The sequence below is a fragment of the Rhinoderma darwinii genome, chromosome 1 (genome assembly GCF_050947455.1).
Source record: "Rhinoderma darwinii isolate aRhiDar2 chromosome 1, aRhiDar2.hap1, whole genome shotgun sequence".
Classification (NCBI taxonomy): domain Eukaryota; kingdom Metazoa; phylum Chordata; class Amphibia; order Anura; family Rhinodermatidae; genus Rhinoderma; species Rhinoderma darwinii.
Window position 1 is genome coordinate 287,566,574 of NC_134687.1, and position 17,415 is coordinate 287,583,988.

The following is a 17,415-nucleotide window of genomic DNA, read 5'->3' on the forward strand; positions in this document are numbered from 1 at the left end:
ATTTCAAATTTCGTATAATCAAATTCGGAATTTATACAATAGTTGAAACCCTTTGAAAGCAGGGAAAGGCAATCTGAAGTTAAAGTGAGATCAGACAGGTTAATCACAGTAACTACATTGGTAGAAACAGGTACATCTAAACCAGATATAGACATTACATTATTAGGAGAGCAGTCTCTTATTGTCTCCAAGAGACCTGCTTTCGCTTGACACCTGCGTAATTGCCTCTTCTGCCTTTGGCGACCCCTTCTGATGTTCCTCCTAAAGGGTTTATGTTTATGGCCACACTAAAGGCAACTATTTAAAGGGGCTCTTCTTTTTTTTAATTATTATTAATTTTAGGCCTTTTAATTCACGAAGAATAAGAGTGCTTTTCAATTACTTGTTTTAAAAAAAAAAACCTCCTTACAGCGCACGTGGACCGTACATGGGGAACCCCTCCGCTCTCACTGTCTGTATGTGACACGGCTGCATCGGGGATACCCTTTCCTTGCTGTACATTGAATAGTGTCCTATACAATAAACACAGTGGAAACAGGAGGGCATGTACGAATCTGAACGCTGCTGCAATGTTTACATACATCGGTGCTCAGGTCAGCGAGTTTTTTTTAAAGCCATTTTATTCTTCATGAATATGTTATTATTATTTGTATGCTGGGAAGAAGAGCGTGGGTCTGCTTGGGAATTGGCTAGATGAGCAAACAGTATTTATAGCTATTTTATTAACAAAAATTGAACATGTTTGGATATATTTACTATATAAACGTATTAGGCTGACTGAAGTATAGGAAGTACTATAGCACATACCTGTGAACTTCTTCTTAATTGCATCTTTTGAACTGGCATATATCATCTTGCTTTTAAGAGGTGCGTTGTCAGGCGCACTAGAAAACAACATAAAAACCAAAAGCCAGGTGTAATATAACAAATCATTGACTGTGTATCAAATAGAATCAGTGAAAATCAAGAAATTGGTCTATCATAATGCTTTTTATAAATTGAAACTTACTGACTGACACTGTTTTATGGGGGCATTCTTAACACCGTTATGCGGACACTGTTTCTAAGACACTGGGATGGGATTATGTTAGGATACGGTTAATGGGATTGCTCAATATGTCATAATGGGGTTCAATGGTATCCAGCAACATTTAAGCCCATTAGGAGCTACAGTAAAAATAGATCACATGCTGCTGAGGTTTATAATTTTTTGGGAGGGTTTATCTCACAAGTAACCTATTATCTATACAGCTGTAGAGTAAGCCCTCAGAATCTGTTCCACTCCAACACTGGTTTGCAAAATTCTCTATTATGCCAATGTAATTTCTGGAGTTACAGCAACAGCTCCACTTTTAAGGTACTTTCAAATGTGCCGTTGTGTCCTAGTTTTGAAAAATGCATACTTTTAAAAACCTAATTAATTAAACAACAGCATCAATTAAAAAGACACACCAAAAAAATGCATGCGTTTTTTTTCAGTACCAAATACATTTTTAAATGCACCAAAACTGCACATGTGAAAGTACCCATATTTATGCACGACTGGAGTCGGAGTTCCAGGGTGAATACATCTGTGACAGATGTAAGCATGTTGTTCATCTGGAAGCTCGCATTAGAGATCTGGAGGAGCAAAATGCAACACTGAGGGTGATAGACAATCTTGAGCGGAGCATGCTGCTCCCTGAGCAAGCAGTTAGTGAGGTAGTGAGGTATAACTGGAGGGTGAAGGCATGGGTCAGCAGGACCCCACGTAATCTCGCGAGATTACGAGGTAAACGAGATTTTGTTTCCGTTGCTGGAAATCTCACAGAAAAGATTCAGAAGTGTCAGGATTCTGAACACACATGACGTCCAGGCTGGAGGTCATGTGTATTCATTATCAGGACACTGTAGTAATGTTAGGGCTTGTGTATGAGGCTGCACATAGCGATATATCTATATCGCTAGTGCAGTGTAAATGAATGGAGAGGAGTGCATGATGCTGATTGGTCACTGATTCGTCAGCATCATACACTTCTATTCACAACGCCCAGTTAGTAAAACAAGTAAACACGCCCAGTTAAAAACACAATACACGCCCAGTTGGACATATGAAAAAAAACACGCCCAGTTGTGCATTTCAAAGCTCATTTGCATATATATATATATATATATATATATATATATATATATATATATAAAATAGCTTATAACTTGGCCAAAAATGAAAGTTTTTTTAAAAAAAAAACACGTTACTGTTATCTACATTGCAGCGCCGATCACATGCAATAGGAGATAGGGATTTGAGAAGCTGGTGACAGAGCCTCTTTAATTGGTATCATGGTTCAGCTTCAACTGCAAAGGGGAGAAATTTCCTCAACCTGTTGCAGGAACATTTTATGGGCCCGTTTTTGGAAGACCCAACTAGAGGTGAAGTTCTGTTGGATCTGGTCATTTCTAATAATGCAGAGCTTTTTGGGAATGTCAAGGTTTGTGAAAACCTCGGTAACAGTGATAACAATATAGTTATATTTTACCTATACTGTTAAAAACAAACGTAGGCTGGGAGGACAAAAACACTTAATTTTAAGAAGGCCAATTTCCCCAGGGTGAGGGCTACAATTCAGGAGATAGACTGGGAAGAACTACTGTCAAATAATGGTACAAATGATAAATGGGAGTTTTTAAAATCTACTTTGGGTAATTATAGTACACAATTTATTCCTTTAGGTACCAAGTATAAACGACTAGAATTAGACCCCACACAACTTACACCTTCTGTAAAAAGGGCAATATATGACAAATAAAGAGCATTTGAAAATGCATTTATTTATGGCGTTTTTAATGCCTCTCATTAGGTGTTATTTTGTATATGCTTTTATTCCTGGCATTTTGGAAGTCTTAGAGAAGCCTATGGGAAAAATGCTTGTAAAAAAAAATGCCATACCCAGAGTATACTGTATTTGGAAAAACACACCACTGACCGCAAAATTGCTTCAAAAATGCCACAAACCAAAAACTCAATTTTGTGTAGTGCGTATGATGATATTCTATTATCTCCCTTAATGTAACATCAGGCAATAAAAAAATATAATAAAAAGTCACAAAAAGTCAAAAAAATTCCGCAAAACACTGTGTGAATCCAGCCTAAAGGTAGGGGAAGTTAAATCAGTTATGAGCAGGCCCAGAGACTTACCCAAAAAAATTGTGCCGTTTCCTCCTAGTCCACATTATAAATGTAGCCAAAACTACATGAAGACTATGCCCACTATTCTCGTTGCTCACCAAATTTGGCAAGCTATGAGATAAAGTTGCACATTTTACAGTTAAAACGGAAATATTAGAGGCGCCGTGTACACTAAAACCGGGTGTACACCGCTTAATAAATGTGGACCAATGTTTCTGAATAAGAAATAAAGCAGCAATTGTCTGCAACACTGGTACACGAGGTGAAGATTCCTCTGTTTAAGGGGATTAAGCCAGATTTCACGTCTAGAACTACAAATCAAAAGTTTCATTTTCACTGCCACAAAGAATGTCAAGGTCATTCTGACACGGCTCAGCTACAGTCACTTTAAATTTTGAGGAAATTGTCATAGCGGTAGTGAGAACTGAAATACATACACGAGTCTTGTCTAACAATTCAGACACTCTTAGGAAAAATCTGTTGGAGAAAAAGAAAGAAGAAGTGGGGGATTTCATTAAGTATTGTCCAATCTTCAGTGACCAGACAGGCAACGTATAGTTCATGCAAGATTAACAGCAATAACTTTTTGGCTATAGAAATAATTCCCCCCTCCCCCCAATAGATAGGGCTCTTTTTTGATTGTTTCAAGTTTTAAGGTAAGTTCACAGAGTGCGGATACGCTGCGTAAAAGCAAACAGCATATCCACCCTATGCGGCGGAGGGAATTCCGGGCGATAAAAACAAGCTGTGGTGCAGTATTTCACCCAGAATGTCCGCTTCAGAAAATTGCCGCACAGGCCGGCCTACTGGGATGACCATTCATCCCAGGAGACAGCTGCAGCGGTGGTCACATTGGATGAAGAGCCATCCCAGGAGGCTAGTCTGGATGAAGCAACACAGAATCTTGGGTAAGTATAAGATTTTTTTTTTTCTGCCGAGTTGCGTTTTTTCGGCGGAATCTCTGCGAACACGCTGCAAAAGACGCAACTGCCGCCATTTGTTATGGGTTTTGCCTCAACAAATAAGCAGGTTTATGCAAAATATAACCAACATGCTGCGGAATAAAATTCTGAACTGCAGGTCAGTTTGAGCAGTTTTTCCACTGTATTTACGCAGCGTGTGGATGAGATTTGTTTTGTCACATCCACTTTGTGGCTAGAGTATTTTCTACGGCTTTAAGCACCTACAAAATGTAGTGGGGAACATGTCAACTAGAACAAACTGTGCCTACACAGGAAACCTCATGTGATTTATCATGTTATGACTGGGAATAATGTAGGAAGTGGAGTTGTCATTTACACTGGTTATAAACTTCCTGTGTCGGCTGCAAACATGAAATTTATATCTAGTTGGAGGACAGTAAATGTGCAAGTTGACATTCTTCAGGAGGGTGGAAGTGCGGTTATCAAGCTTGAGTTCATATAGAGAATAGGAGGGATCCTCCAGCTCACCCGAATATGGTAGTCACACTGTCTGTAGCGCTCGGGTCGTGTTGGCACACGTAGTGGATGAAAAAGAAAGGTATAGGAATGGATCCAGCGCTGAGACCAGGTAGATTGGTTTTAAAATCGGAATCTTCTTCCAAGTTTTATTTTACGAAAAAAAGGTGGTTTTAAAAAATAGACAATCAGTGTTCCTTCAGGATACAATGGCTAGTTGAAGGGAATAGACTGGTGCCTAAGCGTTTTAGACCTGATCTGCGTCCTTAGTCATGGCTTCCTATAAGACTCTGACTGGTGCAGGTAGAGTTTATATCCGGTCGTTCATGCAAGGTTAATTGCGGTCCAAACTAATTACGAAGTTGAAACGCTTCTTCATTTTATATCCAGCAGACTAATTGGATGAATACGAGAAAGCTGACCGGAAACAACTAAACGGGTAAGATGAATACTTTATTAATGTATCTTATGTTGTTTTTAATTGTGCCGTGGCCTTAGTTTATCAGATAAATATAAAAGACCAGTAAACAGAGTTTTGTCTAATTATGAGCGAAGTGGGTTAAAATATAAACATGTGGGTGAAAGTGTGTTGCATAAAATCGTTTTATTACACGGTTACTGGAGATCGGTAGAACTATTAGTGTAATGTTGTTTGTATTATTCGAATTATTTTGTGTTGTAATTCTTGTGTTATGTACTGTGTTGTTCATTTGTTCATTGGGGTGTGACAGCGAAAGAAGGTATACTACTTGTATCAGTTTGTAGTATAATGACAATATATTTTAATGTGAATATTTATTTATTTTACGGTCGGATGAAATTTAATATTTAATATTTCATATGATAATGATAATGTTGTTAATTGAAGTGATGTTAGGTGGTGAAACTATAGGCTTGTTGGATTATCTCGTTTGAGAGTTTTCAAAGATTAGGCATCGAGATTGAGCAATATTTTGCGGGTATTTGTTTTCCCGTCAATTAAATCTAATGTCTTATTAATGGACTTAATAGTATAATTTCATGTGGGTTGTTTATTATTGAGTTAAGGGTTTTCAAAACAGAACCCTCTCTGACTCGTAATGTATTGCGAGTATATTTTTTCCCGTTAATTACTACTATTGTCTCATTGAGCAATAGTATTGGTTTAAGTAGAGGAAACGTAACAATATAATTCCGTGTAGATTATAAATTTTCAGGTTTTATGTAGGTGGTCAGTAATGGAGCATTAATTCCTTTTTCAAATTGAGAACTTTTGGCACCCTGGTTTGTAATCTAAAAATCCAATATGCCTCTCTTGTGTGTGTTTTGTGTATAATGTCCCTCCCCTCTTTTGGGAGTATGAATTTTTTCAATGGCATAACACTTGAAATGGTTGGTCGATCTGTCATGTTGGTGGATGAAATGTTTGGCAACATTAGAGATGTTCATGATATTCGGATTGCGTATATATCCTAGGTGCTCTAATATCCTTATTTTCATTTTACAGTTAGTGCACCCTATATATGAGGTTGCAGTCGGTGCATTCGATGATGTAGATTACCGATTCTGTGTTGCAATTGATATAATTATTGATAGTGAACATATTGGTATTATTTGTATCAGCAAACACCTTTTTTGGTAACGCATAAAGGCAGACTTTACACAGGTTATTCCCACATTTGTAAAAAACCTTTCTGTTCTAGCCAGGTAGTTTTGACTATCCTGGAGTTGAAAAAAGACGGTGACATCCTTGAGGATGTCTTCCAAATAAACCAACTTTGGTCCTCCAGCAAAATAATCAGTTCAATGACATAAAAAGAATAATTAACAAACGTTTACCTATGCTAATGGGAGATGATACCCTGGAAGACATCCTCAAGGATGGATGGAGAATTGTGTCACGAAAGGCACCATCTTTAGGTAGCTCCCTGTCACCGTCTTTTTTCAACTCCAGGATAGTCAAAACTACCAGGCTAGAACAGAAAGGTTTTTACAAATGTGGGAATAACCCGTGTAAAGTCTGCCTTTATGCGTTACCAAAAAAGGTGTTTGCTGATACAAATAATACCAATACGTTCACTATAAATATGTAAAGGATCTGCCAGGCACTACGTCTGTGGATACTCCCAGGATTAATCAGTCGACACCTGAGGCCAGACCTCTTAGACTGACACCGGCTCCCACCAATCAGGGTGGCAGGCTCAGGAGTGGGAGAGCCTATCGCGGCCTGGTCAGTCGGAGTTAGCTCCGCCCCCTGTCCATTTATACCTGCCGTTTTCTCTTCCTCATTGCTTGTTATTCTTCTTGGATTCCTGGCCCCACTGCTGCCTTGCTCCAGCCTGCTTCTGCCTTGCTTCAGTTCCCGCTTATCCTGCTTCGCTCTGCCCCTGGCTTGTTTCCTGCTCCGTGCTCTGCGTTTGTATACTCCACTACATCCTGATCCTGACTGGCTCGTTCACCACTCCGTTTCCTCACTGTGTTCCGTGGGCTACTGCCCCTTCCCTTGCTTGTTCCCTGTTTGTATCCCCTTGCACTTAGTCAGCGTAGGGACCGCCGCCATGTTGTACCCTGTCGCCTAGGGCGGGTCGTTGCAAGTAGGCAGGGACAGGGCGGTGGGTAGATTAGGGCTCACTTGTTCCCTTCACCTCCTTCCTGCCATAACATAATAACAAGCCCATACCTAGTCTACCATTTCTCCTATGCTGACGCTATCATGGACCCCCTTGAGACCCTGACCCAGCAGATGCAGGGCCTCTCCCTACAGGTCCAGGCCCTGGCTCAGAGGGTCAACCAGTCTGACGCTGCCATAGTGGTACCCCTCACCTCACCTCTAGAACCTGACCTCAAGTTACCTGACCGGTTCTCAGGGGACCGTAAGACTTTTCTCTCCTTCCGGGAGAGTTGCAGACTTTACTTCCGTCTAAAACCTCACTCCTCAGGTTCCGAGAACCAGCGGGTGGGTATCATTATATCCCGACTCCAGGCTCCTGACGCCCCTGAACTTTCCTCCGTCTATCGTTTTTTCTCTGCCCTCGGACTCATTTACGACGAGACTGACAGGACTGCCTTAGCCGAGAGTCAGCTGGTGACCTTACGTCAGGGTAGGAGACCTGTTGAGGAATACTGTTCTGATTTTAGAAAGTGGTGCGTAGCTTCTCGGTGGAACGACCCGGCCCTAAGGTGCCAGTTTAGGTTAGGATTATCTGACGCCCTGAAGGATCTGCTTGTTAGCTACCCCTCTTCTGACTCCCTAGACCAGATTATGGCCCTAGCAGTACGACTTGACCGACGTCTCAGAGAACGTCAGCTTGAACGTTTCAATGTTTTCCCCTCTGACTTCCCTGCGATTCCCCCCGAGGTCCCGTCTCCTCGCTCTTCCGCGGAAGACTCGGAGGTACCTATGCAACTCGGGGCCTCCATGTCCCCTCGCCAACGTAGAGAGTTCCGCAGGAAGAATGGTCTCTGCTTCTATTGTGGGGGTGACAAGCATCTACTGAACACCTGTCCCAGGCGCAAGAATAAGCAGCCGGAAAACTTCCGCGCCTAAGTGATCATCGGGGAGGTCACTTGGGCGCACAGGTATTTCCCGTTAATATGAAACGCAATAAAATTTTGCTTCCCTTTCAGGTCTCGTTTGCTGGCCGGTCTGCCCTGGCAGTGCCTTCGTGGATTCTGGTTCATCTGCTAATATCATGTCTGTGGAATTTGCTATGTCTCTAAAAATGCCTTTTATTGATTTGCCTTATCCTGTCCCGGTAGTGGGTATCGACTCCACTCCTCTTGCTAATGGTTATTTTACTCAGCATACTCCTGTTTTTGAACTCCTTGTGGGCTCCATGCATTTGGAGCAGTGCTCTGTACTGGTGATGCAGGGATTATCGTCCAATCTGGTATTAGGTCTTCCCCGGTTGCAGCTGCATAATCCCACGTTTGATTGGAATACTGGGGATCTCACCAAATGGGGTAGTGAATGCCTGACGTCATGTCTTTCGGTTAACTCTATTTCTCCCCGTGAGGAGGTAAACACGCTACCTGAGTTTGTTCAGGACTTCGCTGATGTGTTTTCTAAGGAGGCCTCCGAGGTGTTGCCCCCTCATAGAGATTACGATTGCGCCATCGATTTGGTACCTGGTGCTAAGCTTCCTAAGGGTAGGATATTTAATCTTTCATGTCCTGAACGTGAAGCTATGAGGGAGTATATCCAAGAATGCCTGGCCAAGGGTTTCATTCGCCCCTCGACTTCTCCTGTAGGTGCTGGCTTCTTCTTCGTGGGGAAGAAGGATGGTCGTCTTAGGCCGTGCATTGACTATCGGAACATGAATAAGGTCACAGTAAGGAACCAGTATCCTCTTCCTTTGATTCCTGATCTCTTTAATCAGGTTCAGGGGGCCCAATGGTTCTCTAAGTTCGATCTACGGGGGGCATATAACCTTATCCGCATCAAAGAGGGGGATGAGTGGAAGACTGCGTTCAACACGCCCGAAGGTCATTTCGAATACCTGGTCATGCCCTTTGGGTTGTGTAATGCCCCTGCCGTCTTCCAGAATTTTATTAATGAAATTCTGAGAGATTACCTGGGAAATTTTCTTGTAGTGTACCTTGATGACATACTGGTGTTTTCCAAGGACTGGTCCTCCCACGTGGAGCATGTCAGGAAGGTCCTCCAGGTCCTCCGGGAAAATAATCTGTTTGCGAAAACCGAAAAATGTGTGTTTGGGGTACAGGAGATACCATTTTTGGGTCAAATCCTCACTCCTCATGAATTCCGCATGGACCCTGCCAAGGTTCAGGCTGTGGCGCAATGGGTCCAACCTGCCTCCCTGAAGGCGCTACAGTGTTTTTTGGGGTTCGCTAACTATTACAGGAGATTTATTGCCAACTTCTCGGTCGTCGCTAAGCCTCTTACGGACCTCACTCGCAAGGGTGCTGATGTCCTCCACTGGCCTCCTGAGGCCGTCCAGGCTTTTGAGACCCTCAAGAAGTGCTTTATCTTGGCCCCCGTGCTGGTTCAGCCCAACCAAAGGGAGCCATTTATTGTGGAGGTTGACGCGTCCGAGGTGGGAGTGGGGGCCATCTTGTCCCAGGGTACCAGCTCCCTCACCCATCTCCGCCCATGTGCTTACTTCTCTAGGAAGTTTTCGCCCACGGAGTGTAACCATAGTTGGCAACCGCGAACTTTTAGCCATTAAATGGGCTTTTGAAGAGTGGAGTCACTTCCTGGAGGGGGCCAGACACCAGGTAACGGTCCTTACTGACGACAAGAATCTGGTTTTCCTAGAATCTGCCCGGAGGCTTAATCCTAGACAAGCTCGATGGGCGTTATTCTTTACCAGATTTAACTTCTTGGTTACCTAAAAGGCGGGGTCCAAAAATATTAAGGCTGATGCACTGTGACGTAGTTTCATGGCCAATCCTCCTTCTGAGGAGGATCCTGCTTGTATTTTACCCCCTGGTATAATCGTTTCTGCCACTGATTCTGATTTAGCCTCTGACATTGCGGCTGATCAAGGTTCTGCTCCCGGGAACCTCCCTGGGGACAAGCTGTTTGTCCCCCTGCAATACCGGCTAAGGGTACTCAGGGAGAACCATGACTCCGCACTATCTGGTCATCCTGGCATCTTGGGTACCAAACACCTCATTACCAGAAACTATTGGTAGCCTGGGTTGCCTAAAGACGTTAGGGCTTACGTCGCCGCTTGTGAGGTTTGTGCTAGGTCCAAGACCCCTAGGTCCCGACCTGCGGGCTTACTACGTTCTTTGCCCATTCCCCAGAGACCTTGGACCCATATCTCCATGGATTTTGTCACCGATTTGCCTCCATCTCAGGGCAAGTCGGTGGTGTGGGTGGTAGTAGACCGCTTCAGCAAGATGTGCCACTTTGTGCCCCTTAAACTACCTAACGCCAAGACGTTAGCTTCTTTGTTTGTTAAACACATTTTGCGTCTCCATGGGGCCCCAGTCAATATCGTTTCTGACAGAGGGGTACAATTTGTTTCCTTATTTTGGAGAGCTTTTTGTAAAAAGTTGGAGATTGATCTGTCCTTCTCCTCCGCCTTCCATCCCGAAACTAATGGCCAAACGGAAAGGACTAATCAATCCCTGGAACAATATTTAAGGTGTTTCATCTCTGACTGTCAATTTGATTGGGTCTCATTCCTTCCCCTCGCCGAATTTTCCCTGAATAACCGGGTCAGTAACTCGTCAGGGGTCTCCCCGTTTTTCTGTAATTTCGGGTTTAATCCAAGGTTCTCCTCCGTTTCTCCTGGTTGTTCCAATAATCCCGAGGTAGAGGACGTTCATCGGGAACTGTGCACAGTCTGGGCCCAGGTTCAGAAGAACCTAGAGGCGTCCCAGAGCGTACAAAAGATTCAGGCTGATAGAAGACGTTCAGCTAACCCCCGGTTTGTCGTCGGGGATCTGGTGTGGTTGTCGTCTAGGAACTTGCGCCTTAAGGTCCCGTCCAGGAAGTTTGCTCCCCGATTTATTGGGCCTTATAAGGTCATTGAAGTCCTCAACCCTGTATCCTTCCGTCTGGAGCTGCCCCCATCCTTTCGCATACACGACGTCTTTCATGCCTCCCTCCTTAAACGCTGCTCCCCGTCCTGGTCCCCCTCGAGGAAACCTCCTGTTCCCGTTCTCACCCCTGAGGGGGTGGAATTCGAGGTGGCCAAGATTGTGGACAGTAGGATGATCCAGGGCTCCCTCCAGTACCTGGTCCATTGGAGAGGATACGGGCCGGAGGAGAGGACTTGGGTACCTGCTCGAGATGTTCACACTGGGGTATTGGTCAGGAGGTTCCACCTTCTCTTCCCCACTAAACCGGGTCCTCTTAGTAAGGGTCCGGTGGCCCCTCATAAAACGGGGAGTACTGTAAAGGATCTGCCAGGCACTACGTCTGTGGATACTCCCAGGATTAATCAGTCGACACCTGAGGCCGGACCTCTTAGACTGACACCGGCTCCCACCAATCAGGGTGGCAGGCTCAGGAGTGGGGGAGCCTATCGCGGCCTGGTCAGTCGGAGTTAGCTCCGCCCCCTGTCCATTTATACCTGCCGTTTTCTCTTCCTCATTGCTTGTTATTCTTCTTGGATTCCTGGCCCCACTGCTGCCTTGCTCCAGCCTGCTTCTGCCGTGCTTCTGCCTTGCTTCTGCCTTGCTTCAGTTCCCGCTTATCCTGCTTCGCTCTGCCCCTGGCTTGTTTCCTGCTCCGTGCTCTGCGTTTGTATACTCCACTACATCCTGATCCTGACTGGCTCGTTCACCACTCCGTTTCCTCACTGTGTTCCGTGGGCTACTGCCCCTTCCCTTGCTTGTTCCCTGTTTGTATCCCCTTGCACTTAGTCAGCGTAGGGACCGCCGCCAAGTTGTACCCCGTCGCCTAGGGCGGGTCGTTGCAAGTAGGCAGGGACAGGGCGGTGGGTAGATTAGGGCTCACTTGTTCCCTTCACCTCCTTCCTGCCATAACACAATAATTATATCAATTGCAACACAGAATCGGTAATCTACATCATCGAATGCACTGACTGCAACCTCAAATATATAGGGTGCACTAACCGTAAAATGAAAATAAGGATATTAGAACACCTAGGATATATACGCAATCCGAATATCATGAACATCTTTAATGTTGCCAAACATTTCATTCACCGACATGACAGATCGACCAACCATTTCAAGTGTTATGCTATTGAAAAAATTCATACTCCCAAAAGAGGGGGGGACATTATACACAAAACACACACAACAGAGGCATATTGGATTTTTAGATTACAAACCAGGGTGCTGAAAGGTCTCAATTTGAAAAAGGAATTAATGTTCCATTACTGACCACCTACATAAAACCTGAAAACTTATAATCTACACGGAATTATATTGTTAAGTTTCCTCTACTTAAACCAATACTATTGCTCAATGAGACAATAGTAGTAATTAACGGGAAAACATATACTCGCAATACATTACGAGTCAGAGAGGGTTCTGTTTTGAAAACCCTTAACTCAATAATAAACAACGCACATGAAATTATACTATTAAGTCCATTAATAAGACATTAGATTTAATTGACGGGAAAACAAATACCCGCAAAATATTGCTCAATCTCGATGCCTAATCTTTGAAAACTCTCAAACGAGATAATCCAACAAGCCTATAGTTTCACCACCTAACATCACTTCAATTAACAACATTATCATTATCATATGAAATATTAAATTTTATCCGACCGTAAAATAAATAAATATTCACATTAAAATATATTGTCATTATACTACAAACTGATACAAGTAGTATACATTCCTTCGCTGTCACACCCCAATGAACAAATGAACAACACAGTACATAACACAAGAATTACAACACAAAATAATTCGTATTGATTTTTCTAGCTATGTTTAGTAATAATATAATAAAATGAAACCATTCTTTCCAACACTTTTCCCACTTATACAAGTATAGGTATTTAGTTTTAGTGCTAAGCATATTTAATTTAACATTATCAATGTACAGAATATTGAACCTAGTTCAATGGAAAAGGGAATAGCAATGATAGATATATAAACGGGGTACGACATTGAAAAACAGATACATTTCGTTGTTTGTTTATCTGCATCGAACTCAACACCTGTCACATTACAAGCAACAAATAATATATAACAAATACATGAAATACAAGAAAAATAAAATACAAACAACATTGCACTAATAGTTCTACCTATCTCCAGTAACAGTGTAATAAAACGATTTTATGCAACACACTTTCACCCACATGTGTATATTTTAACCCGTTAGTGACCGGCCCATAGTCTTTTTACGTCGGTCACTAACGGGCCTTATTCCAATGCCATAGACTTTTTACGTCGCGGCATCGGAATAAGTAAACAGAGCAGGGAGCTGTCAAATCTCCCTGCTCTCAGCTGCCAGAGGTAGCTGGGGGCTGGGGGCGTCCCTGCTCGACCAAGTGAGATCGATATTAGTATCGATTTCACCCATTTAACCCCTCAGATGCGGTGCACAATAGCGTGCACCACATCTGAGTGGTTTTAGAGAGAGGGAGGTAGCTCCATCTCATCCCACCGACACCCGGCGATAAGATCGCCGAGTGTCTGTGTCTCCCATGGCAGCCGGGGGCCTAATAAAGGCCCCCAGGTCTGCCTGTAATGAATGCCTGCTAGATCATGCCGCAAAAGTATTGCAGTGTATTATAATAGCGATCGGAGGATCGTATAGTGAAGTCCCCTAGTGGGACTAGTAAAAAAGTAAAAAAAAAGTTTAATAAAGTTAATAAAAAAAAAATGTGAAAAAAAAAAAAATGAAAAACCCACTTTTTCCCCTTACAAACTGCTTTACTATTAAAAAACCAAAATAAAGTAAAAAAGTTACACATATTCAGTATCGCTGCGTCCGTAACGACCCCGACTATAAAGCTATTACATTACTTAACCCGCACGGTGAACGCCGTAAAAAATGAAATAAAAAACGACGGAAAAATTTTCGTTTTCTGTGAATCCTGACTTTAAAAAAATGTGATTAAAAAGTGATCAAAAAGTTGCATCTACTCGTAAAATGGTACCAATAAAAACTACAAGTCTTCCCGCAAAAAAAAAGCCCGCATACAACTGCATCGGCGAAAAAATAAAAACGTTACGGCTCTTCAAATATGTAGACACAAAAACAAATCATTTTGAAAAAAAAAGCATTTTTACTGTGTAAAAGTAGTAAAACATACAAAAACTATACAAATTTGGTATCGTTGCAATAGTAACAACCCGCTGAATAAACTTGTGTTATTTATACCACACGGTAAACGGCGTAGATTTAGGATGCAAAAAAGAGTGGTGATTTTTTTCTACCCCCCACCCCCCCAAAAAAAGTTTATAAAAGTTAATCAATAAATAATATGTACCTCAAAATGGTGCTATTAAAAAACAACTTGTCCCACAAAAAACAAGACCTTATACAGCTATGTCGACGCAAAAATAAAAAAAAGTTATAGCTCTTGGAATGCGACGATGGAAAAACGTAAAAAATATCCTGGTCATTAAGGTCTAAAATAGGCTGGTAATTAAGGGGTAAACCCACTTCGCTCATAATTAGACAAAACTCTGTTTACTGGTCTTTTATATTTATCTGATAAACTAAGGCCACGGCACAATTAAAAACAACATAAGATACATTAATAAAGTATTCATCTTACCCGTTTAGTTGTTTCCGGTCAGCTTTCTCGTATTCATCCAATTAGTCTGCTGGATACAAAATGGAGAAGCGTTTCAACTTAGTAATTAGTTTGGACCGCATTTAATCTCACATGAACGACCGGATATAAACTCTACCTGCACCAGTCAGAGTCTTATAGGAAGCCATGACTAAGGACGCAGATCGCGTCTGAAACGCGTAGGCACCCGCCTATTCCCTTCAACTAGCCATTGCATCCTGAAGGAACACTGATTGTCTATTTTTTAAAACCACCTTTTTTTCGTAAAATAAAACTTGGAACAAGTTTCCGATTTTAAAACCAATCTACCTGGTCTCAGCGCTGGATCCATTCCTATACCTTTCTTGAGTTCATATACTCAGCATTTTTTGGCATTTGCAATATTAAGCCCTTAATGACACGGACAATTTTTGATTTTCCTTTTTTCCTCCCCGCCTTCTAAAAGGCTTTATTTTTTTAAATCGACAGCCATATGAGGGCTTGCTTTTTGCAGGACCAGTTGTAGTTTTTCATGGCGCCCTTTAATGTACTGGGAAACTGCAAAAAAATTATTAGTGGGGTGAGAAGCAAAAAACATTGATTGCGCGATTTTTTGGGGGTTTTGTTTTTACGACATTCATTGTGTGGTAAAAACTACATGTGCACTCTATTCTAAATACGATTACAGCAATACCAATTTTTTTATGTTTAACGACTAGAAAACTATTTGTTGAAAAAAAAAAAAAAAAAGTTTAGCGGCGCCACATTCTGAAAGCCATAATGTTATTTTTCTGTCAATTGAGCGGTGTGAGGGCTTATTTTTTTCTCTCAAGGCGAGCTGTGGTTTTTTATTGGCATAATTTTGGGGTATATGCGACTTTATTCTATTTTTTGGGGGAGCTACAGAGACCAAAAAACAGAAAATTTGGAATAAAGTATTTTTTTTACAGCGTTCAACAAGAAGGTTGAACAACGTTAGATTGTAATACTTTGAACTTTTACAGACGTGATACCAGTTATGTTCACTTTTTTTTTTTTACATTTCGTAAGTATTTTCTTTTTTTTTCACTTTTGTTATTTTTTCGGTACACTACTGAAAACTTTGTTCAATTTTTTTTTCCGTTTGTCCACTTAGGGAATTTAAACCAGTGATCGTCATTTTTACAGGCTTCTGAGGCAGAAAGGCGGCTGACCTGGGGCTTGAATTGATAACCATTGGCACTCTGATCGGGGGCCGACGGGGTTTCGTAGAGGACCGCCCCTCTTTCTAACGGCTCATATGCTGCGATCACTGTTCCTGGCAGCTAGTCCAGGGTGTCAGCTGTAATACACAGCTGACACCCGCAGCGTATGGAGTGTGATCAGCGCAAAAGCCCCCTCCATAATTCACCCTCCCCGCACCAGGAAGTACAGGCATGTCCTGGTGCGTGAAGGGGGTTAAAGGAACGGTTGCATTAGAGATTCCCAAAAAACTGGTCAAAGACTGCCTCCAAAGATGCAGTCAAAGATTTCTATGTACATATGTATCTTACTTGCATATGTCAGTGTTATCCTGGGTTCCCAACGCGTACATGGAGGAGCCTATTGTAATCGTCAGCAACACCTAAAGCAAGAGGAAAAGAAAGTGTAACCCAAGAGAAAAAAAACTTTTCCACTTGTGCTGCAAGGTCATTTTTAATCACGTGAATTTATAAATTCATCAGCTGCCATATGTGCTCAGTTACTGGGTTACGAAGTCTGTTCGGTTAAAGCATACCTAACTTTTCAGAATAATCTGTCTGTGTGTAAATGAGGAACACCACCATTTCTGGCCATTATATTAATTTTTTTTTAGCAGTTATCCCCTCTGCAGGCTCTCTCCAATTCTCAGTTGTTTTTGTGCTAGTAGACGGAGCCTAACTGCGGTCCTATATACACTGCACATATAGAGCTAGAAAAGGAGAATTCTGCTCTGCCATCACATATATACACTCAACATTGAAATTGCAACACCAAGAAGGACAAGGCATAAGGTTACGCAAATCGAGGAAGTAGCATGTGTCTCTAAGATCTGAAAGTGATCAAATTCTCAAGCACCTCGCTCCAATCTGTGGCATGTGGTAGAAGCATAAAAGTAGGATTTAAAGGAAAGTTTTTATTAGCCACCTGAAACATCAAAAACCGGATCAAGTGGTGTGGGAAGATTGTGCGATGCCTGTTTGTCGACGTGCCAGTTATCGCCACTTGGCACAGACTGAGGGGGGACAGAATCCCTTAACTGAGAGACCTTGGTTTATCACTCAGGCAGATAGATATGCGTCTAGGCCGAGGTCAGCACCGTTCCAACGTTGCTCGTCCCAGAGGTTTGGGAGAACAATAACGAACGGGAATGACAGCAAGAAGCGCAGAGGCGAACTTCTGCATGGACGAATAGTCTGATTGGAAGACACAACCAATCAGAAGGCGTATATGACATTGGGCCACGAGCCAAATGTCCAGCTACATGTGTTCCATTGACCATACGCCACCGCTCTCAATGGCTATTATGGTGCACAACAAGACGGCAATGGAGGTCTATCCCTTTCAGCGATGAGTCCCGCTTTTGTCTCGGATGCAATGATTGGTCTGTAGACCACGTGGGCAACGCCATGAAGAGACCTTAA

The 17,415-nt window shown here is 42.5% G+C and overlaps 1 long non-coding RNA gene across 1 annotated transcript; it reads right to left on the reverse strand.

The window, feature by feature from the left end:
- Positions 1 to 810: 810 nt before the first annotated feature.
- On the reverse strand, positions 811 to 16,376 carry LOC142741414 (uncharacterized). The gene is made up of 3 exons (XR_012881125.1): positions 16,306 to 16,376; positions 3,604 to 3,643; positions 811 to 884 (listed from the first exon to the last, which is right to left on the reverse strand). It is a non-coding gene; the product is annotated as an uncharacterized LOC142741414 (long non-coding RNA).
- Positions 16,377 to 17,415: the final 1,039 nt, after the last annotated feature.